General features: G+C 41.8%; 1 protein-coding gene across 4 annotated transcripts in view; it reads left to right on the plus strand.

Moving 5' to 3' along the window:
* The window catches only part of FAM13A (family with sequence similarity 13 member A), a 159579-nt gene that overhangs the window by 63476 nt on the left and 72152 nt on the right, over positions 1–23951 (plus strand). The window lies entirely within an intron of this gene.

Consider the following 23951-nt stretch of genomic DNA (forward strand, 5'->3'; position numbering starts at 1 on the left):
CTCTGTGACTTGTTCATTGCAATCAGTGGGTTCTAATTGCTGCGTACTGCGCGTGCAAAAATTGCCCATGCCAATACGCCCGCCCATGGGCGTATGCATATTTTAGTCACCTAAACACGCAACTGAAATATGCATATTGCCTATTGCAAGCTTGCCCCCAATTGGTTTCGATGGGCAATAAAACATGCTGCATTTTTTTTTTTTTACGCAATTCTAATACGATGCGTAAATACATGTGAATAAACTCTAGAAATCTTTTCCTTTATTGCGTATTCCATGTGTAGAAAATACACACATGGTGGATATCTTATAAGACAAAAATAGGCAATGAGGGACCCCGTTCATTTCTACATAATTTACTGTAGTTCAAGTCCTTTCCCTTAAAATCAGATGCCGAAACTGAGCCTTTTGTATCTGTGGTGCGTGTCAGTAGGACGTCGCACACCTATTGGAATGTCTTTGAACCTGAGGATAGGTTACATTGGCGGCACCATGGCTTACATTGTGCCTGGGTCGCCTTATCACAGCACTGCCATAATGGCTTATTACGAGAAAACACCCCAACCGTAGTGTGTGGCTCCATTTCCTGGCTGGAGTGCCCCCTGGAGGCGGTGACGGCTGCTGTTTGTATACGGCCTCTGGTTGATATTGTCGTCTATATAGAAAGAAAACACCCAGCGTGCGCCATTATATTTAGAGATTGTGCGATCTGCTTTATAATACATGAGCGCGGTTTTTGGGGAAGCGACTGATCTAGGTCCTGAATACAGGACGGCTTCAGGGCTCGTTCATGGGGGGTATGCGTATTTTGGTCATGAATATGCAGCATATTCACAGGCCAAAATACGCTATAGTGCTGCGTTTTCCTGCTTAGCGCACACAAATGTGTATAAAACGTTCAAAATCGTGTTTTGGTTTTTTTTGTTTGCGCGCATATTTTTTTATTCCAAATAGTTTTTATTTGAGGTTTTTCAAGCATACATGTATGTAACACATTTACATGTCTTTTCTCTCACTTGCCATGAAGTAAGCAAATTTCACATTTGCATCACATACATAAAAAAATTTTTAAACATCTATTAAGGTATGGAACTGATGAAAACAGTATGTAACCATGTCAAACTGATAACATATTGTCGCCAGGGTTTCCACATAGAGTTAAAGGAATTCAGGTTGTTGTTAGATTTAGCATACGTTTTTTGATACAGATAGTGGTCTGCTAAGGTGTCTAGTAGAGCTTTACTACACGAGGGAGAGCATGATCTCCACTTTCTAGCTATTATATGTTTCGCTGTCAACAAAAAGTGGCATATCCATTTCCGATGTACTCTGGGTATAAGGTCACATTCCAAAAGCAGAAGCGCAAGTTGTGGACTGATTTTCACATGAATGCCCGTTATTTTTGGGATGAGAGCGAATATCTGCGCGCATATTTTTTCACGCACTTCGTGTGGAATGAAATGTGCTCATGTGAACGAACCAATAGGTTTTATTCACAGCGAATTACACACGCATTTTATGAGGCATATATACGCTTGTGTGAATGAGCCTTTAAGGGTGTACAGCTTGCACAAGGAGCCTCACTCCTCCATTATTAAGGGGGCGCCATGTGCAGTCACACCAGTCGGGACAGGGATTGACTCCTCTCAGCTGCTGTGTGCCTCTTTGGCCTGTCCCTGCTTCCTCCATCCTCACTGTAACATGGAGGACACAGAAGTTTCCCTGACAACACAGTCATGTGACCAAGGTCCAAGCAGCACTACAGAGGCCTCCTCTCAAACCGCCAGGAATTCTGGGAAGGCCCTGCAGCTGGTGGCAGGCCGGGACCCCTCATATCTGCAGCCTTCTACTGCCCGCTACGGCGCTGTGGCTGACATGTCGCCCTTCGCTCACTTTACCTCAGAGTGCGTGCAGAAGGGATGTGCACAGCGAATGGCCGAGCGTCTGGACTCAGTCGTATAAATGTTTTCCCACTAAAATAATAAGAGTTTGCAAAAGCCAGAGCAATGTGAGCGCCATAATGATGAGAGATGTGCCAAAAAGAACACTTCGTTGCCCCCCAAAAAACGACAATTGAGTTAAAATGAAATGGCTTTTTTTTTTTCAAATTTACCCCAGAGGCTGAAAGACTGCAGAAAAGTTGGCAAGTAGATAGCCATCGCCATAAAATACGCCAACGCGTTATCTATATGCAAGTTTTACTTTGTCTCTTCTGTGCTTCCCTTTTGCGCCTGTTTTATGTCCGTCCGCTGCAAAAATCCGGCACACGGGCCACGCCCACATCCATAAGAAAAGAAACTGACAGACCCATAAGTAATTCTTCCTTCTTGGCGCAGATCAGTTGTAAACATGTCGTAAAAATAGAACGCTGTTATTCCGGCGCAAATTACACTATGAATCTGGAGGAAAAGGCTCCATAAATAAGCGCCATAATTCGCTGTTTTTGCGACAACACAACGCACCCAGGTGTTAGCCGTAGGTCAATGAGAAACGCGAGATGCAGTACCCTTTTGGGGGGGGGGGGGTTCTTATACAATTTTTTTTCTTTCAAGTACCGCGTGCACGAGGGTTGCCATGGTTTTTCAGTTGTTTACTCATAGATTTATTTTAAAAAATGAAAACACCCCAAAAAGCATTCATTAAAAAGGCGCCAAGTTCATGCCCCCACAAAAACGATTGTCTGATGGAAGCCTCAGGCCGGATTCGCACAAACATATTTGCGCACTGTTTTGACTTCCATGCGTTTGTTCATATAAGCGTATTTTGTGCGTACATTTTGTTTGTGCAAAAAAATATGCAGCGGGCTTGATTTTAAAATGGCGCATATTCAACTAATTACCTTAATTGTTCGTAATAGTGAATGGGAGCACGGTTGTGTGGGGTTTTTTGGGGGGGTGGGAGTGGTTTGTGTACATAAGGCCATTTTCACACGAACGTCATTTTAGCGGCTATCAGAGCGCTAAATTGTGTGAATGAAGAATAGCCGCGACCAAGTCTTGCAGTGCACTGATGCCGCAGCCCTGAAATCCATCGCCTGCCTGAAAAATGAAGGGCATCCCCGGGGAGATGAAGGGAGCCCTATTGGCTAACTTTTGATGTGCGTTTTTTTTTTTGTTTTCCAGCGTGTCAAAAAAGCGTTACTCTGAAAGAACCCGTAGGAAACCATAGGTTCTTTTAGATGTTATATTTTTGACGTGCCTACTCTGCCTCAAAATGACACTTTTTTTTGAAAGAGGCCTAAGTGCACGCGATTTTCAGTACAGTAAAACATGCAGATGTGCACACAAATACGCAAATCACATTGTGCAGATGTGCATGTAAATGCACTTACGCCCGTGTGATCCCAGCTTTGGGCCCCCTTCACACAAGCATATGCGTATCGGCGTATTTTACCGTATTTTGTATGTTTATTTGTGCGTGGCAAAAAAAATGCACTGTTTGAAATGGCAAATTAGTCGAGTTCCAGGTGTGTGTATTTCCTGCGCAATTACGCAGTGTTTCACGCACCTAGTGTATTTTGCGTGCTTTTGCGCATCCCTAGTGACTTCAATGGGGACATTGGCTAACTTCACACGGGCACATTTGTGTGTGTATTTGCGCAGAGAATAGAATCCATTGATTTCAATGGATTTGTTCACAGCCGCATACTTTAGCTGCGCATAGTAGTCAATGGGGATGCGCAAAATATGCAAGGAGAATCGAGTAACACTGCAGAATTACGGAAAAAGTTACAGAATTACTGATTGCAAAAGTGATACCAACTGGTGTCATCGCTCAGCTGCCATCAGCTACGTGCACTATTTTTCTTGCTCCGTGCACTTTACTCCACATAGAGATAAAAACAACCTTAATTATTTGCAACCTTAAATAGTCCTCAGCAGTAAAGATTACACTGATGATTCTCAGCGCTAACTTTGATCAGTAGTGGAATTTAATGGACCTTTAACTTTGCTCCTACCAGGAATTTTCTGGATTTTAAAGGTGCCACACTAATGTAAGGACAGCACCGCGTAGCCTGAGCACATGAAACAACTTACAAGATCATGTATGAATCCTGCTGACATGTTACTGCTGAGAGCTTCTACACAGGAGCAGATACTGGAGGCAGCAGGCGTGTGACGTCTTGTATCTACGTTCATGCCAAGGGTTGTGAGGGTTGTCCTATGTCAGGCTCACAATGGTGTGTTCCCGTGTGTCAGAAATGCTGCAGGTTTTCCACAGTAGAAAATCCAAACCAATTCTGCCTTTCAAAGAACACGTTAAATCAACACATCTACATGTGTGTTTACCCTGAGCAAAGTCCGTCAGCAAAATTCCGACCGTTTCGGCCCCTTTTACACGAGCGTATAGATGAATAGAACACCTTGATTTCAGCTCCTGCAATGTAGCAGTAACAGGTTGGGTCCTCGGCTGTTAGCGACAGCAGAGGACCTGGAGGAGAAGGTGGAAAATATTTTTAACCACTGCCTTCTCTCTTGCAGGCTACATAGCACTATGTAGTGAATAGACAAAGCAGAAGTGTCCCTTCTGCTATTTGAATCAGTGATCACCAGGTGCCCCCTGCCACAGGAGAGCTGCAGGGTCCTAGCAGACCCTGTAAGTGGGGCTCTTATGGAAGCTACTCTTATCGATACCCTAGTTACAGTGGAAAGGTGGGAAATTTGAAAAAAAAAAGGTAATGTGAATGACCCCCAGCAGTCTTGTATGACATCACGATGGACATATATGTGAAAAAAAGAGTTGCGAAAGTAAGTTTTAAAAAACTACAGAATAAAATAAAAATTAAAAAAATTGTGTAATATATATATATAATATATATGAAAATGACCCATTGCCGATCCCAACCTAAAACCTCAGCATATGCGCCCTGTAATCTAAGACTATACAGGTTAAATATCAGAACGTCAAATGAAATGAGCAACCCATTCCTGTACTTTATTTTAATAAACTAATAAATTATTTTTTGAAATACATTTTTTATCTTTTTGACTTGTTGTTGTTGTTAGCAGTTTAGTTGTTCACGACCCTCGGCAACCCTAAAGGTGAACTCCCTCCATGTTTTTCGGGTTTGCACGGCTTCTTTCAGTTGTGTGATATCCATGCCAGTATCAGCCATCGTCTCCCTTTGCCACTGATCTGTCCAAGCATTATAGATTTTTCTAGCGTCTCTGCTCACATTGAATGGCCAAAATCCATGAGTTTAAGTCTGGTCATCTTGTCCTCCAGTGATATACCTGGTCTTAAGTTTTGACCCCCTAATAAAACTTAAAAACTGGGGGAAAAGTTCTGTGAAAAAATAGATACAAAAATAGCCCTATATGTCATGGGAAAAAAAAGTGCTGTTTAATTTTGGCAGCTGACAAAAAAAAAATGGGGCAGTAAAACCACCACATGGGTAAAATCCCTAAAAAGTGTCGGGTCCTTAAGGACTGAAACAGCCTCGTTAATGTCTTCTGCATAGTTGCCATTTAAAAGGGCTTGACTGATTATGTGAGCTGGTGCACTTCCTGAAATAAATGTGTCGGTAAAGTATGAACTAAGTCAAGAGGTTACATCAGAAGTCTGTAGTTGTCCTGATCTGTTCCCACTCCTGGTACATGACCGAGGGCGGCAGGTATGTTGGCATGTCTCGCCTGGAGCTGTGCCCTCTTAGGAATGAGATGTCCGTAAGCAATTTCAGAACACAATCTCTTGAGGAATCAGACGCCTGTTCAACATGTCCACTCAAAAACACAAACGGCTGTTGCTCAGAAGTCATGACTAGTGTTTACTCACAGTTGGATTATCCTACCTTCTAGAAAGTTCCAGGTGAAATACTTAGCAGTTTGACTTTAAAGACATTTCTTTTTCCATTATAGTTTTACTGTCAAAATCGACACTGTAATATATTTCCAAGATAATAAAATTATTGGTGAAGGCTGAAAGATATTTTTGGTCTTCTGCACGATTATGCTGTGGATACCACCGTTTTTCTTTCTATTTGGTGTTTACCCCAGTGGTCAAATATTGTGGTGACCTGGATTTTATGGAAAACTTTTACAAACGTGTATGTTACAAATAAAATATCTGCACGGAGGTTCCATCGCAGATCCGGCACAAAATACCACAAGCAATAGCGCTGCATGCAGGCCTTTTTTCTTCCAGTAAAATACTGGGCAGCAGAGCAAAAAATTAACAAACCTTATTATAGCCAAATGGAGTCAGTTCTGGCGTCGTAAGGCTGCCTGTCTACAGGCGAGGCGGAATATCACTAGCAATATTCCACCAGGGGAGAGAAATGACAGGTCTCCGCGGTGAGCCTATCTGATAGGCTCACCACGGAGAATTGCAGCATGCTGCGATTTAAATCCAGCGAGGCGACGACTGGCTGCGCTTTCCATAGTTAAGTCTATAGAAAGCGTTCACTGCGTTACCCGTGGCCGGATTATCGCCGCGGATAACGCAGTGACATATCGCCTGTGGACAGGAGGCCTAAGATAAATTCCATTCGGCCAGAGGATTCCCCTTTCTTGCTCCCTGAACGGAACAAAAAAACAGAACCCCCAACACAGATGTGAGAGCAGCAATACTTAGTCCATACTAGTCTTATAAATTATTATACATCATGGGTATGATCTATCTTTGAGTGTTATCTGCCAATTGTAATCTTTTAGAGAGGTTGAGCTAATCCCCTGATGCCTTGTGCTTCTCTAAGGCTAACTTACACGGGCAAGTGCGATATTTGTCCAAGAAACCCGGCCCGATATTGTGCTCCGCAATATGCATTTTACCCGTAGTTGGGAGGCAAATTTCTGGCAAAAACGCCTCGCATCGCTTCTTTGAAACTCCAATCCTTTTGCGCCGGTTTTGTGAGTGATAGAGGATCGGAATTGTTTCCCACAGCATGTGAGAGCCATGCGATGCATTTAAGGTCCCATTGAAACCAATGGGTGATGTGTTCCAAGAAAGGAAAAAAATGGAGCCTACTATGTTTGTTTTTTTTTCCTTGCAGCATTGCTGTGAATGAAAACATCACTCAGTTATATGACTCCATTCAAAAGAATGGAGTGCATATTTGCCTTAGACTGTTGCGCCTACACCCAGTTTGTTTTAGCTATTTACCAACAGTCTGTCCTCCTTGAAAGTTGAAGTGTGATTTAGGTTGGCAGCGTATTCTTATTATTTATTAGATCTATTTTATTATTTCACGGAAAGACCTAGCAGTTTCGTGCTGGCGGTTTATCTACCCCTCCTTTGTTCACTGCTTCTTGGACTTTATCTTCTATATAGGTCTACAGTCTTAATCTTTATGGCATGTTGTTATTGTCAATAATCACTGCTACGGAAAAGTCCCATTTCTTATGTTTAAACGGTGCAGTAGAGCGTAAATGGATGAGTCTGTGCCTGGGAGCGGTACATTGCGTGCCTGCAGGAACTGCAAGGGGACATATTTGGTATAGTTATCTTCCTTTATTTATTATTCACTTGTACCTTTCGTCACTTGGGAAGCACTGGTCTCCTGTTTTTACTTTGTGTACATTGGTACACTTAATCACTTTTTATCTGTTCTTATATGAAAAAATCAATCTCCTCTATAGACATAAGTCCTCTCGCTATGAATATGCACTTTAACGCATATCTCTGATGTCCTGTATGATATTCATTTACTTTTTTGCTTGGCGCTTATGTCACTTTAAGCGTCATACCAATTACTTTGGGTTTTTTTTCTCTTTGCAACTGCAAATATCTCACCTGTGCTCAGTATTGGCCGGCTGCACATGACCGGGTTGGATTCTGCATGCAGGAGCTCGCAACGGAGTCCAACCCTGTGCCCAGCTGGCATCTGCGCATATCTGCTTTTCTTCTACTTTTCCTGTACTGCCGATGGTCTGCAAGGCGGGCCGTCAGACATGCGTAGTACAGTTTTTTTGCTTTTTTTTTTTGTTTGTTTGTTTGTTTTTGTTTTAAATCCCAGCTGTCATCACTAGGCGATAACGCAGAATCCACTACATTTCTGCAATATCATTGCAGAAGTGCCGAGGGTTGGATGGCTTCTGTTGACTTTAATGAAAGGCGTCCGTACAGAATCCGCACAGAAATGGAACATTTTGCGATCTTTCCTCTGCGAGCAGAAATTTGCAATTGATTACCACTCGTGTAGATGAAAAAGCGATTGTATCTAGTATGCCATGGGCAGCATTTGCTGCGGAATCTGGAGGCGGATGACCACTCCGCATTCTGCAATGCAAATCTGCCCGTGTGCAGCCGGCCTTTCTCTTTATCTCATTACCTCATAACCCTTGACAAAGCTACAGGGAAATGCGCATCGTAGTGGGATCCTACCCTGTTCTGTATAAGTACTCTTTCATAGTGTTACTTATGCAGTCCTTGTTTCAGTATGTGATATATGTATTTCTCTGACATGGATGATATGCACCCGCACTTTATAGATCAGTCAATAATATGAATTAGGCCGAGTTCACAACTGCACTGGAACCTCGGAGGTTGCATCCCAGATCTGGCACAGAAGACCAGAAGAAATGGTGCTGCATGCAGGACTTTTTCTTCCAGTATAATGCCGAGCAGCTGAGCGGAAACCAAATGGACCCCATCATGGTCAATAGAGTCCGTTTGGAGCTGTTGGGTTCCGTCATAAGACAGATCCGTTCGGCCAGGTAATTCTCTTTTCCCGCTTCCCAAACGGAAAAGGAAAATTGAACCCCTGACACAAAGCAACTATACTAATCTTACAAGTAAATATACTTCATGGGTATGATCTATCTTTGTGTTATCTCCGTAATTTCATATTTTATTTCATACAATGAAGTTTTTCTGTATTAACATTCAGATTGTGTTCTTACCTTATCTGTATCCGTTGGTCAATAGTAAAAAATTTAAAGAAGCACAAGACATCGGGGGATTAGCTCGACTTCTCTGTTTTATTGGAACCAACAATACATTTAGGAATTATGGCACCCCTTCCTTAATATTTGCTAGGTACACAATCCAGACACATGGGTGGCATTTGGACACGTGTCCTGTTAACAGAGAAGAGGAGCACTGAGCTCCGAAACGTGTCTACTGATGCTGGATTCAATAAAATCGAGAGGTTGAGTTAATCCCCTGGTATCTTGTGCTTCTTTAAGGGCTCATGCAAAATGTTACACATTCGGCAGCCATACACTCTGCCGGCTGAGACTGGCAATGGCACTGCACATACCCGCGAATTACACGCTCCTGGACATCCGTGCAACGCACGGGTGACACGTGGTGAAAACTCGATCGTAGGCATGAGCCTTAAAACGGTCGCATCTATACCCAATTTTTAATTTTTTTTTTTTTTTTTTTTTTACTATTGACCAACAGCATTCTACATACGTCCTCCTTGAGGCTGGCCTCACTTGAGCGTGTATAATGCGGCATTTTACAGCTGTGTGTTCCAGCCTATCGCCTATGGTAACCATTTATTTTTTTGACTGCGCATGACAGCATATCTCCCACACCGTCCCGCTCTGTCACTTAGCGACATTGCGTATAAACGCTGCACATATGCAATGTGATTACGTGTGTGCAGAGTTTATCACATACACGTAGGGAACGATAGGGCTCTATCTCCCATAAAATGCGGTACAATAGACCATGCGTTCTTTTTTTACGTGCGTATTGTACGCAGTCCATATGCAAGAGTGAATGCATCCGTGAAAATCAATGTGCTGTCATTGACTCTATTCACCGTGTATTATGTGCGTGTAATTTAATAGTGAGCCTGCCCTGGAAGTTGAGAGATATACGGTATAGATATATATTAGTGTTTTATATATATAATATCTCTACCTGGCTGTTGTTCTACCCCTCCTTTTTTCACAGCTTCTTGGACTTTATCTACAATATTAATCTTTTATGGCGTGTTGTTGTTGTCAATAATCACTGCTACGGAAAAGTCCCATTTCTTCTATTTGCAGGGTGCAGTTGAGCGTAAATGGATGAGTGTGTGCCTGGGAGCGGTACATGACGTGCCTGCAGGAACGTAGCATCTGAACTGCAAGGCCTAGTGAACTCTGTGTAATGACTCTGCTGCCTCTTGTTGCTGGGCACTTCCTCATTGAGGAGGCTGCAGTGCACAGTAACAGCCATTGGTCTCCCAGAGATGATTGACAGCCCTGACTGTGTAGCTGCTGATGGGAGTCAAGTTACAAGGAAGGCGGGAGAGCAGCAAAAGCCTCCTGACAGCTCCATTTCCTGATTGACTTGCATGCTGCAGCTGTACATGTATGCAGGAGGGGAGGGGGGACAGGGCGCAGAATCCCAGCAGATAAGAGAAGCTCTGCTCAGAAAGAAGTTTGACTTGATGACAAAAGCCTCCTCATCCCTCCTTTCTCCCATATTCCTGTTCCGCCCTGTTCTCAGTGGAACAAGGAGAAGGCGGTGTCTGGGCTGCTGAGCAGTTACTGCAGGGCAAGCTGCTGGAGAAGACGGGATCCACAGCACTGGCTCAGTGGGATGGCCTGTGAACTAATGTCTCTGCAAAGGTATCCATTCGATTGCTTCTCCTCTCTAGTTTTTTCGTCTTTCTCTATATTTAAATCCTTGAATATTCTCAAAAAAAACCTGCAGGCTTTTATGCATTTTCCTGCCCGTCTTGTGCTGCGGAATTCATTGCAGCAGGAGAGACCGTTTTTATTAAAGGTGCTAGATTATGCGGTTATATTGTACGTCGGATGAAAGATAGCAGGGGTTTAAGGATTTTTTTTTTTTTTTTGCTTTTAGCTTGCGTATGTATCCTTTTAACAATGTATCATTTTTTTGACATGAAACAATTCTGCCTGGGCAATTAATAGGAGAGGATGACCCCGAAGACATCAAATGCTAAGATTGTTACCGCGTTGTTATGAAATAGTGTAGAGAATTGTATCGCCTTAATAGGACAGCTGCGCGCTGTAATTGCTCTATTATTTGACTTAACATCCTGCAATGTATTTTGTTCATATGTGGGATATATATTTTCACTGTGTAATATAGTGGTGTGTGTGTGTGTGTGTGTGTGTGTGTATACGATATACAATTCATAAGAGTAAATTTCACAATAACATATTTTTTATTATATATAAACATCTTATTGTGAAATTTACTGTTATACAGTGTGTGTATATATGTGTGTGTGTATATATGTGTGTGTGTATATATGTGTGTGTGTGTGTATATATGTGTGTGTGTATATATATAATATAATATATTTATAAAAAATATTTTCAGAAGAATCTTCCCCCTGTTTATATTCTATGCAGTGTCTGCGGCTACTCTGCTGCGACCATCTGCAGATTAGTGCAGTAGTATACCGCAGGCAGGTGCATGGGGCTGCCCTGGTGAGGCTCTGCAGTGCTACTGCTATATAGTTGTTAGCTTGCTTTTCATGTTGTTTACTTCCTGTCGTACTGCAAAAAATTGTCTGGGAGGATCGTACAGTGCGGAGAGCGGCAGGTCACAACATAAGCCATTACTATGCAGAATTCTTCCTGCTGTGATTCTTAACACAAGCGAAAAGTATGTCTGTAGGTGGGAATTTTTGTTTTGCATGGGGTAACAAAAACAATCTTACTACCTGCACATGAACCATATGTAAACATGGTGTTGTCTACACAAGGGTGCTTTAGATGGAACAATTAGCATTCAAATGAGCGAAAGCGTAGCGTTCTGTCTAAACGCAGCCAATGACTAACGAGAATCATTCACTTTCCATTTGTCCGTTGTATGAAGCTTAAAAATCATTGTTGGCTCCTTCGCTAATTGTTGAGTGTAAACGACAGTCTTTAGCTTATCCAGTGAACATGAAATACTGAACGAAGTGCCTCTGAATGAACCAACGATGCGTTTGCCTGTCTAAACAGGCTGCACGAGAGCGAATAAGCCAGCAGTGACGTCACTCGCTTGTTCAAATGAGAATCGGCTTGTCTAAAAGGAGCCATAGGCCGGTCTCACGTGACCATGTGAGGTGGCACACAGCAAGAGCACAATGACGTGTACTTGCTGCGTGCCACCAATCCCCATGCACTATCTTTGTGTGCATGCATGCGTAATACACGTCAAGGCTGAGTATGCTGCAATTTTGTTTTGTTTTTTTTGGCATTAAAAAAAAAAAAAATGCCTGTGCAAGTGGCCCAATACAAGCCAATGGGCTCTTAGCCTCACGTGTCACGCATGAGAAAATTGGTGCACGTGACAGCAATATGCCTGTGAGAGAGTGGTCTAAGTTAAAGCCTGGTAGGTGAGTGTGCGAGGAAAAGCAATATGGGGTAGGGAAGACTGCTGTGTGTGGAGGGATCAACACATTTAGGTTTTAAATGGCCAATATTTCGTTATGATGACTGTTCACCATTCTCATACAATGGTTTTTCAACATTAAAACCTGAGATATCGCTCCCACTGTAGGATAGACGCAGGTGTGCTATTTGCCACAATGGGGCTTTAAACTTGGATAACTGTTAAGGCTCGGTTCACATTTGTCTTGGGGCTTCAGTCTTAAAGGGGTTGTCCCGCGCCAAAACGGGGGTTTTTTGTTTTTTTTAACCCCCCCCCCCCCCCCCCCCCCCGTTCGGCGCGAGACAACCCCGATGCAGGGGTTAAAAAAACAACCCGCACAGCGCTTACCTGAATCCCGGCGGTCCGGCGTCTTCATACTTACCTGCTGAAGATGGCCGCCGGGATCCTCTGTCTCCGTGGACCGCAGGGCTTCTGTGCGGTCCATTGCCAATTCCAGCCTCCTGATTGGCTGGAATCGGCACGTGACGGGGCGGAGCTACACAGAGCCGGCATTCTACACGAGCGGCCCCATAGAAGACTGCAGAAGACCCGGACTGCGCAAGCGCGGCTAATTTGGCCATCGGAGGGCGAAAATTAGTCGGCTCCATGGGAACGAGGACGCCAGCAACGGAGCAGGTAAGTATAAAACTTTTTATAACTTCTGTATGGCTCATAATTAATGCACAATGTACATTACAAAGTGCATTAATATGGCCATACAGAAGTGTATAGACCCACTTGCTGCCGCGGGACAACCCCTTTAATTCTGTTTTTCTGCTCCGTTTTTGGACCAGAGAAACTGCATTAAAAAGAATCTGTATTTTCCCACATTTCAATGGGGTTTTTAAAAAAAAACAGGAAGCAAACAATAAGCTTCTGCTTGCTTCCACTCCTTTTAGGTTCTTGAAACATAAATGAGCAGAAACAAGAAAACTTTTCGTTTTTGTTTTTTTAAACACATTGGAATCAGTAGGGGTAAAACAACTTCATTAATTTCCGTTTAATTCAGTTTCTCTGGTCCAAAAACGGAGCAGAGAAACCGATTCCCTGAGCAGATGTGAACTGAGCCTTATGCCATAGGAGCAATAATGATTAATTTGAGTGTGACATTTATTTTTAAGCAGTTCAGTTTACGATTTGGGTCAAGTGTCTTTGATCATTTTCCAGTTTACTCACACCAATCGTTTCAGTTTGATCATAGTGGAAATCGCTGCGTGTAAGCCTCCATTCGAGCTCACTAATAGTAGGTCACAATTTTGTTTGGAACGACTTCACCTGAATATTGCTGACAAAAGGGAACAAAGATCATAGATTTGTGTGTTTTTGAAAACTAGGGAGTGCTTAGTGCGAGCACAGCAGTTGGTAGATAGCTGACTTAGATTGTTGTCAACCCATATTAATACTATTTGTCAACCTGAGCACTTACTATGGATAATACTGAATATTAAATTATAGGGTTCATCCTAATTTCCATAGTATTTCATACTTATGTTTTCAAGTCGTCTTTGATGTTGCAATTTGTAGAAGAGTCGAATTTGAACCCTATGAGCGTTTCAATATTTCTTGAACGGTACAATATTACATGTTATAGTCCCTAATTACTTCGGAAGGGTTGGTGATCCAGGAATTATTCAGATTGCTAGATTGAATTTCAAGGAGGATGGGTTTTTCCCCCCTTAAATAGGGGGGAAACTGGCTTCAACTAATTGTTTTTGCACTTTTTTTTTTTTTTTTGCTTCATCTGCATCAACATTGGGGGCTAAATAGGCTGAACCCTGGATGGCCATATTTTTTTTTTTTTTGGGCCTAACCATACTATGTTATTATGTTTGATGCAGTTGAGCATCCCTTATGTGTACTATCCTTCATAGAGGATAGTACTCAGGGGCGTAACTATATGGGATGCAGAGGATGGGGTCGCACTTGGGCCCAGAAGCTTTGGGGAGCCACCAAAGCCTTTCTATGAATAAAACATAGTTGGGGGCCCTTTTCCAGCAAGTGAATGATTTATTACCTATTATGCCCCATATGCAGCAACACAGTCTGGATTCTCACAATTTGATTTCCCTACCTTTCACAAATCGCTCACACTAGTGGCAATTTCATAGGAAGCGAATTAACCTGCCAGTATGTTTTTGGAATGTGAGAGTAAACCTACAAAAATATCACAAAAACATTTCAGCTCTCAGGTCTTCCTTTTGTTTAGTTGAAAACCACCAACCAACAGAAGTAAGCGGGGCAAACCCAATATCCTGCTGTGACACTTTCCCTTTGGAGGGTGACTGGTCTCAAAGAATTTGTACAAATTTGTCGTGGTACTGGATCATGGCCTTGTTAAACGTTCTCCACTTGTTAGTAAAGGATTGATATTTTGTAAAATAACTTCAATTTGCTATATATGCCACCGAAAAGCAGCCACTTATAGAACGACAGCTAAAGGCACTTTTACATTGAACAATTATCGTTCAAAAATTTATTCATACAAGTGAAAATGAACAATAATTGTTCAGTGTAAACGCAGCCAACCATCAAATGATAGATTGTCGTTTATCGTTCATTTTATGCCAGGATAAAAATCATTGTTGGCTCGTTCACTAATCCTTCGGTTTAAATACTATTCTCTTCCATGTAGAGGTATCTAGTAAGAAATATATACTATGTGCTATACTTTTCTTTTTAATCATGGGAGATGTTCAGCTGCGCATGCCAGTATATGCCTAAACAATGTCCAACAGATCTAGCATGCGGTACGCTATTTGCGTAACCATTTACGGTTAGACTTCCTCAAATGGTGTAGGGGCACTATGTTAACGCGCAACAATATTCAATTTCTGAAGCACTGTGTGTCGCAGGCATGCTGGCGGTACATTTTGGGAAGTTTTCCTGACATATACTGCAAACAGTGTGAATGCGCCGTGACCCTTCTCTGTACTAATCAAATAGGCTACTGCATTTCTATTAATTATGGTAGGAAAACGCTCACATTTTTGCTCGAACTTGTGGTGGCAGGCGCAAGTCTCATAAATGCATTTAGGGAATGGCAATTTGGAGAACTGAAGGCTGTTTGTAAAATTCTTAGCAGCAGAGAAAGATTTAAACCCTCTTAGGCCAGGCATGCATGAATGTGTGTGTTGGCATGCCACCAATCCCCATACACTATCTAGGTATGTAAGCATGCGTAATAACTGCTAAGATAGTGAATCACACGGTTTTTCTTTTTTTTTGCGCAAATAAGAAGTGCACAAAAATCACAGGTGTGAGTGGCCCAATACAAATCCTAGAGTGTCTCCTAAAAGGGGCCACAACTTCCCTTAGCAGTCAGCTGATCACCATGGATTGCAAGAACTCGGCCCAGTAGTCAGCTGATCAGTGGAATGATATCGTTCCTAAATACGGTTAGTGAGTTATAGTTTGCTTTTCTCCTCCATTTGGGGTGCAGGAAAGCAGAATCCCTGGGACCAAATGGCTCCATCTTATGATGGAACCCAACACTGCCGAATGGTTGACTATAATCGCATCCGATCACTTTCCGCACAACTGCCCGGCTTTTAGCTGAAAGAAAACACCCTTAGGGCTCCTGCCCACGGACGGATATTTGCTATGGAATCCACAGGGAAAGGTCCACACTGCAGATCCTCAACAAATAGCACCCATAGCATGATATGGGAAATAGATTCTTCCTGCACACTTGCAGAAACCAACTGCGGTTTCAGCAAGCGTAGGAAAAATCGCACCATGCTCCACTTTTTTAATGGATGGCTTCCGTTCAAGTCAATAGAAGCCATCCGATCCGCGGCCCTTCCGCAATTACATTGCAGAAAGGTTGAGGATTCCGCGTCATTGCTAGGCGATAAGGCGGGGAAAGCAGTAGTTTAAAAAAAAAATCTATAAAAAAAATCTGTACTGCACATGTCCAACGGCGATCCATGCCGAACATCCGCAGTACAGAAAAAAATGGACTCCGCCTTAGAAATTCAGTAAAATACATGCCTTTATTATCAGATGTCCTTAAAAAGAAGTTAGAAGAATGCACTGTTAAATAGCCCAAAACATAACTACAGTGTCCACAAACTGATTTTCTTTTTCTATTGCAGGAAAAAAAGGTTTTTGTTTTTTGTTTTGTTTTTTTGTATTTTTCAGTATTTTTGTCGGTATTGTGCTGAGCACATGATCTGCTCTCCCATCAGTCATCTGTACCTACTGAACTTTATACACTGGGAATGAAGTGTGTGCAGTTCTTGCATTTAGGAACCTGTATCCTAGGCAGGAAATCAAGCATTTGAAGTTTCTGCTGACAGACATAAGATGATATGCTTACATAACTACATTATATAATTGTACCAAGTCTTCTCAGATGCTATCATTATCTTTTTCTGGTGCTCTCATTTTGTGCTTAAACTTGTTCTTGCAACAATAATAAAAATGACAAAATACTGAGCATGTAAAAAAACCTAAAACTCAACTATATTTTAATATATCAGCCATTATGCAGTGGAAATGAAAAGTATTTGCCCCTTAGTGAGCTGCTTAAAGAGAAGCTCCAGTAATATATATAATATATTTCATTATTATTTTTTTATCCATTATCTAACTAAAATATATGTCTGCTAAAATCTATATATTTTTTTTTTCCTAATTTATTCCTTTCTACCTAAAAACTCCTGGAATCATTCTCCTCATGTGCCTTTTGTGATCCCGTACTGACCACCTGAGATTTACTTGGCTTTGTGTTCTTAAAAAGGCAGTTTTCAGTCTGAATAATTCTTTTGTGATGGACCCTACCACACAAGTTCTTTGGAGGGAAATACAAAAATTCCTATCACAGTTACTACTGGTGATTAGAGGCTTCTATCACACGGGTTATAATGAAGGAGATGATAGTTCAGCCTCCGTGACTCCCTGTCTGCAGCTTATTTAGTTGAATATACAGAATAGTAGTCATCACAGTGTCCTCCCTGCATGCAGAGAGGGTACAGTCTCTAGCTGCTTGGATGATTTGCTGATGCATCATGAGATTGATAGCACACAATAGTATAAAAAAAAAAAAAAAGCAAGGATAAATCTCAACATCATGGAACCTGACAAGCCTCAAAGAAGAGGCTGTACTGCATGAAAGTGACTGCAATATACATAATCTGTCACACTCTGGACATTTCCTATCAGGTAAGGTCCAATGCACACGGAGCTCCAGATCCCGCAGCAAAAACAGCCCATAGGACATGCATTGAAAAATGCATTTCCATGCCACGAGCGGAAATCAACTGCAATATTCCACTAGTGGGGTAGAAATTGCAGCCTGCCATATTCTAGTGCGAGCCTCTGCGAGATTCCGTCCAGAGATTGAGCCATTTGGCCTCGAATGGAGCAGGAAAGTGGAGATGTGAAACCACCACCCAAGTGCGAGATGTGAAAACTTATCCAATATTAGTTAACCCTGTGTTAAAATAGTTGACGCCTTCAAACATAAAGAGAATCTGTCACCAGTTTTATGCTACCTTAACCATGGGCAGCATGATTCCAAGACAAGTATGCTCCTTAGCCCTGTGTAGGTCTTATTCAGGTCAGGATTCTGACTAGGTCTTTTCTATTGGAACTATTCAAGGGTGTTTTGAGTTTTCTTCTGCAAATTCATTTGCACTTGGGTTTCGATGATGAGAATACATTATCCACCAGCCGTTATCCAAGACTGGAATAATTCTGCTTTTTTTTTTTTCCTCAAGAAACTGCCCTATGCTAATCCATTGGTGTCATGTGTTCTCTTCCCAGCCCCATCTACTTGGGTGCAGTTGCAATACTAAAAGCAATGGACAAGCCTGGCGCTATTTATACGGGATCAATGTTAGATAACCTCTTAAAAACTGTGTACACAGCCATATTACAGGTTTATGGAGGAGACCATTTATTTAGTGCCAAGTTCACATTGGGAAAGGTTGTTATGATCTTGCAGATCAGAAACTGCCCTTGGCTCTGAATATATGCACAGAGCTGTGATATGGCTGTCATCTTGAGCATTTAGCATGGAGACTGATATAAAAGTACATCTGCTATCCAAGTTCTAGACATCTAAAAAATTCCTTCAGGCTTGAAGCAATAGGTGCTAAGTTCCACATGTGGAAGCTGTACCCAATATCTCAAATAGCTGTGTAGTTTAGGCAAGAGAAGTAGAGGTGATGACTTTCTTAAAAGAGGGTAAAACCCTTCTATTTGGAACCATTGTTTAACCTTGCAACACCTTCACCCTCATGACCTGCCCTGTTGATGACCATTGCTTGGGTGGCATGAGGTAAGAGCCCAAACTCGCACAGCATTGTCTCTTGTTTGTGCTGGTCAGTGCAAAAGATTTAGATGTGAACCCATTCAAGTGTTTGGTCTGGAAGCCTCTTTATTCTTCGTATCTCCCTTCAGCTAGCATAGTAGTTTAAAGCTGGCCAAAACTCATTTGAGTGAATATACCACAATAAATGATAAATAGAGATGGTCATTCTTGAGTCCTGCAGACATTTTTACATAAAATGAGTGGTTTAGAAGGTTATCTTGCATCATTTACTCAGTCTAAGACAGCTCAGTCCAAATTACTTTCATCGTATGCACTAAGCCTAGTATTATGCATTATCTTCTGTGTAGTATTAAGTACTTACCGGTAATTCTTTGTAAAATCAGCAGTGCGGCACTGCTCGGGTTTCTTTTTTACAAAACCCCCTCTATTGTATATCGAGAGCCAGGCTGATGTTCCAGCAGGACTACAGTTTTATAGATGATGATTATAGTTTTCTGCATAAATTGTATACATTCTGAAGAATTTTTAATTAAAGCGGTTTTCCAGGGAAATGCTATTGATGACACATCCTCAGGATAGTTAATCCATAGTTGATCTGCTGGGTTCTATGCTGATCAGATGCCCACTGTCGGCCACACAACACGCAAGGGTGCAGAGCATTAGCAGTTAGCTCCGACCCCTGTGTAGTTCGTAGTCCGTAATTGCAGGCACAGTTCTCTTTAATTTTAATGGGAGCTGCACCTGTAGTTACCAGCATCTGCTACTAAACAGGTTAAAGTAATCTACTTCTATAATTGTTCAGAGGTTAAACTTGTTTATTTTTTCTCTCACGGGAAACGTATGTTACAGTGGCGCACCTTCGCCACACGGGAAAAAGACGCTAACCTCCTTTAGTATTGGGTATCCCGTCCTCAGTGATGAGAAAAAGTTATATATTATATTAAAGAAAATATAACGTTCTCATTAATGCTTCTGTTACAGCATATTCATATGCCAGAGACCGTGGATCGGCAGACACAGACTCTTCTTAATGCAATCCGGTACCTCTGCTGTTTTTTTTATGCTAACAACTATCTCTGTGTATGGTCTATGGAAATCTGAATGTCTTAATTAATGCAAAACCTTAATAAAAATTTGATTAAAAAAAAAAAATTATCTACTTCTGCTCTGTACCCTGTGTGTTTTGCCTATGGTAGCGGACATTCTATCAGCTGATCAGACAGGGTCCTGAGTGATGGAGCCCACCTGATCAACTGCGGAGGACCTATCCTGAGGATGGGTCATCAATGGTATTATCCTGGAAAACCCCTTTAAATTAAATACAGTAAAACCTGTACTAGCATTGACATCTACTAAGGGTGATTTTGAGTAAGGCCTCTACTTCCTTTTTTTTTTTTTTTTTTTAATAAGCCAAAATTTTGTCTCTAGTAACATTGGTTGCCTCTAATAACACCAGCGTGTGCCGACCCACGTGACCTCCTCCTCCTGCTAATGCAACCCACCCTTCTCCATCATCGGCGACTGGTAATACAGTAGTACAGTACTGTACAATTGCACTCCAATGTAACAGCGCAGAGAACACAGTGCTAACACTGAGGACAGATGATGTAGTAGATGTGACCCGCAGTCCTATATAACACCACAGATAACACACAGTAACATGTTCAATAACCTGTTAAATGTTCATTTATTCTTTACAGCAGTCTTTTATATTCATTTATTATTGCTTTTGGTATTAAAGACCATATTTATTCTCCATTAAATGAAGTTTGTTTTGTTTTTTGGAATGTGTAGAACAAATTAATTGAATTTACAGTGATTCCTATGGAAATGATTACCTTTTATAGCAACTGTTTCAGGTATTGCTTTCGGACGGATAACCAAAGTTAGTAGAGGTTTTACTGTACATTGATGTCCTGTCCATTTCAGAAATATGTCTGTTATTTTACCTCAACTTGTAGAAAATGCATTTACTAAAATAAACGCTTGAAGACTCCTACTAAAATATAATATTTTTAACGAAACCATGATTGCCCGAAGGAAAATATTCTGAGAGTTCATTAATCTTAAAGGTTTCGTCCACTTTTTGCTACCATTTTTTTTTCTGTATTCCCGTGTTTCCAAAATCTAAAATACGACTAGTCCTAATTAAAAATCCCCTATCGTGTTGTACTTATAGCTTTTATATGTCTCCATGGTTAAAGGCTATAGACATACCCTTTGTAGTTTGATCCCTGAGTCATATCCTTTCCATCTTTCCTCCACTTCTTGCTAACATACAGTAGGTGTGCAAAAAGAAGGTAGGGCAGGTAAAATTGGCAACTGCTTAGTAAATGAGAAGTTTGTGCATTAGTCAAAGATTGTTTTATTGACTTTTTTTGTTGCATGTCAAATTTTTTGCAGTAGAGAACTCGGGAAGTGAAGCCATATTTATCATTGCATGAATTTCAGGGGCTGTGAATTTCATGATTCTCGTTTGCTCGAGCGATTGACATGCTCACCAGCTCGTCTGCTTTCGGGCAGCCTGTTTAAACTGCAGTCGTTCAATGTTTCACATTCCTATGTTTACAGTTTGTGCTTGATTAAAGAGACAGGCATGTTCTAGAGAGCTCCGAAACGTGTTGCAGTTTCCAATGTGTTTGCAATAAAGAAGGGAAGAGCATCTACTCTCCTTAAAGAAAACTGGATGGAACATGCATTTATTGTGAAGGCTACCCTGCATTTTTGAGGAGGTTCGTTGGTCAACACGAACCCCTCAACAAAGTAAATTTAACCTCTATATGTTTTACTTTTGTATGTAACCACACACTTCGGAACACAGGATTTTTTCTGTAATCTGTTATTACCTTGATTCTGCGGTCGAAGCACAGACATGCCTTGGACATTCCCTAGACAATCTCCGGGTCACTTTGGTCATTGATAGGGATTCACTGGCGGCGTAGACTACCATAGATGTATCTATAGGCGAACAAGGATCAGCGGTGTGGCGGCTTGTCTATTGATGGGCTGCTCACACCAGGCGAGTCCGATTTATTCTATACATATCCTATAATCCCCTTCTCTGGTGCTGTCCTCAAGTTAATTGTATATTCCTATGTGTAACATTGAATGATCAGTGTTTAGACCGCACGAGAAGACTGAACAATGAGTGACGATTTTCATTTAGCGTTTAGTTGCTTGACCACGTTTTGACCACTTATCGTTAAGTTTTGCTGGTTAGAACGCTTTTCTGAATGACAATCGTTCCGCATAAACAGGGCTTAAACTTCTCAACAATTGGTGGCAAACTCTAAATCCCTTTTGGTTCAAAGTGAATGTGTGAAGGGGTCTAATATTCCACATGTGGTATGGTGTAGTTTTTGTCATAGCACACTTAAGTACATTGAATGGAACATCTTGGTAGACCACCTTCAAGATTCTAGGGAAACATACGGAGGTGCAATATCTGAACCCCTAAAATGTAATTAACAGGACAGTAGGGGGTTGTAGCTGTAGACATTTGGCACACTTAAAATAGTTCTAATAGTTTTTTTTAATTTTTAGAAAGTCTTTAATACTTTGGAGTCTTGGAAAATATGCCAAAAAGCATAAATCTTTCACTGACTTAGTATCCATTGTTTGCCGGGGAAGATGTGGTTGTGGATAACTAGTATGGGTGGAGGCTGTACACATTGTTCAGTATGTTCCTTCCCTCCAGCGAAATGCTTAAACAATGCCAAGTACATTGACCCTAGCTAGCTTGATAAAGGATGGGCATTTGTTTTTATCTGTCAAGACTTGATATAGTACAAATAACAAAACAGTTGTCACTAATTATCCAGTGTATCTACAGGTTACGAGTCGGACATGTTGGACACTGAGGGTAGTTCAAGTTTTGACCAAAAGTGATAAAATCAGATCCTGTCAAATTAACTTTAACCTAAATATTTTGGACAACTGATGCGCAACATAAGATTAGTTTTGCATTGGCTTAAATTAGTTCTTCATCAGGTTTTAATATTTTTTTTGTGCTGTAAGATGAAAGGGGGGGGGGAGCAAAAAACTTACACACTGGCATGGCTGACTCAACAAGTTGGGAGCGGACAGCTTGTAGTGTGTACAGTAAACACTTGTATACTGTTCGCCTTCTCGGTTACATTCCAGCGCTCAGTGACCCTGGCAGATGCACGTCTCCTTTTAGACTCAAGGACTGCCCGCTAGAATAAATTGCTGTGCTGCAACACAGTGCACAGCTTGGACACAGAGCTGTGAGACGCTGGATTACGAGAAGTGTACTCGGGTCGTAGTATTTGCCGCTCAGAAGTAGTCTTTCATAGTAGAGAGAGTGTTCAGGAGCCACCGAAATCCAAGTGAGCAGTTGGTTACTACGATTGTTCAGTCTAGTCCTTCATCCTGAACGGAAGTAAAGGCCGCTTTCACACCTACGTTAGGGCTCAGTTCAGGAAACCCTGAACTGAGCCCTAAGGCCAAGCTCACACAAGCAGATTTCGCGATCGCCGTCCGTGTGGGTGACATGTGGTAAAACGCAGGCATTGAAAGGAATGCATTTTCATTTTTTTTTTTTTTTTGTTCAGAGATCCAAATTGCATATTCCACGAGTGAAAGAAAAATAGCTGTGTGCTCTATGTTGCCGTGGAATCCACGTAGATGGCCTCCATTGATGCCAATGGAGGGCATCCGACCTGCAGCCCACAGCCCATACGCAATTAACATTACAAATGGTAAAAAAAAACTACTGTGTATGACTGACAGCAAGCTCCGCGGTCATTCACAATACAGTTTTTTCAGGAACACAAGGTGATTGGCCGTGCTCACAGCCAAAATCTGACGCCCGCCTACCACATGTGGAAATCCAACCTGCCTGTGTGAACCCAGCCTAACGCAGGCGTGAAAGAAGCCCAACTGTGGTTGTTTGGGGCCTTCTATAGGAAATATCTGCAATAAGACCACAAGAGAAGCAAGGAACTTGCTTCCACCAGTCTAGTGATAGCATGCGAAAATCTAAATTTAAGGATACGTGCCTGTATGTATGTATGTATATGTGTGTGTATTTTTTTAAATCACTTTTTAGGTTAAGATTACATCTGCGCTGGAACCTCCATTCGGCGGCTCCATTGCAGATCCGGCACAAAATACTGAAAGAAATGGCGCTACATGCAGCACTTTTTCTTCCAGTAAAATGCCAGGCGGCTGAGCAAAAACCAAACTGACCCTATTCTAGGCAATAGGGTCTGTTCGATGCTGTTCGGTTCAGTCATAAGACATACCCATTCGCCCAGGGGATTCTCCTCTCCTGGTTCCCGAACGGAGCAGGAATACGGAACCCCCGATGTGAGGGCAGCCTTAGTGTTATGTAATGAGATCATTTTCGAACTGCTGTAATGTATTTACTCAGTTT

This window comes from Eleutherodactylus coqui, chromosome 7 (assembly GCF_035609145.1).
Source record: "Eleutherodactylus coqui strain aEleCoq1 chromosome 7, aEleCoq1.hap1, whole genome shotgun sequence".
In the NCBI taxonomy this organism is placed as follows: domain Eukaryota; kingdom Metazoa; phylum Chordata; class Amphibia; order Anura; family Eleutherodactylidae; genus Eleutherodactylus; species Eleutherodactylus coqui.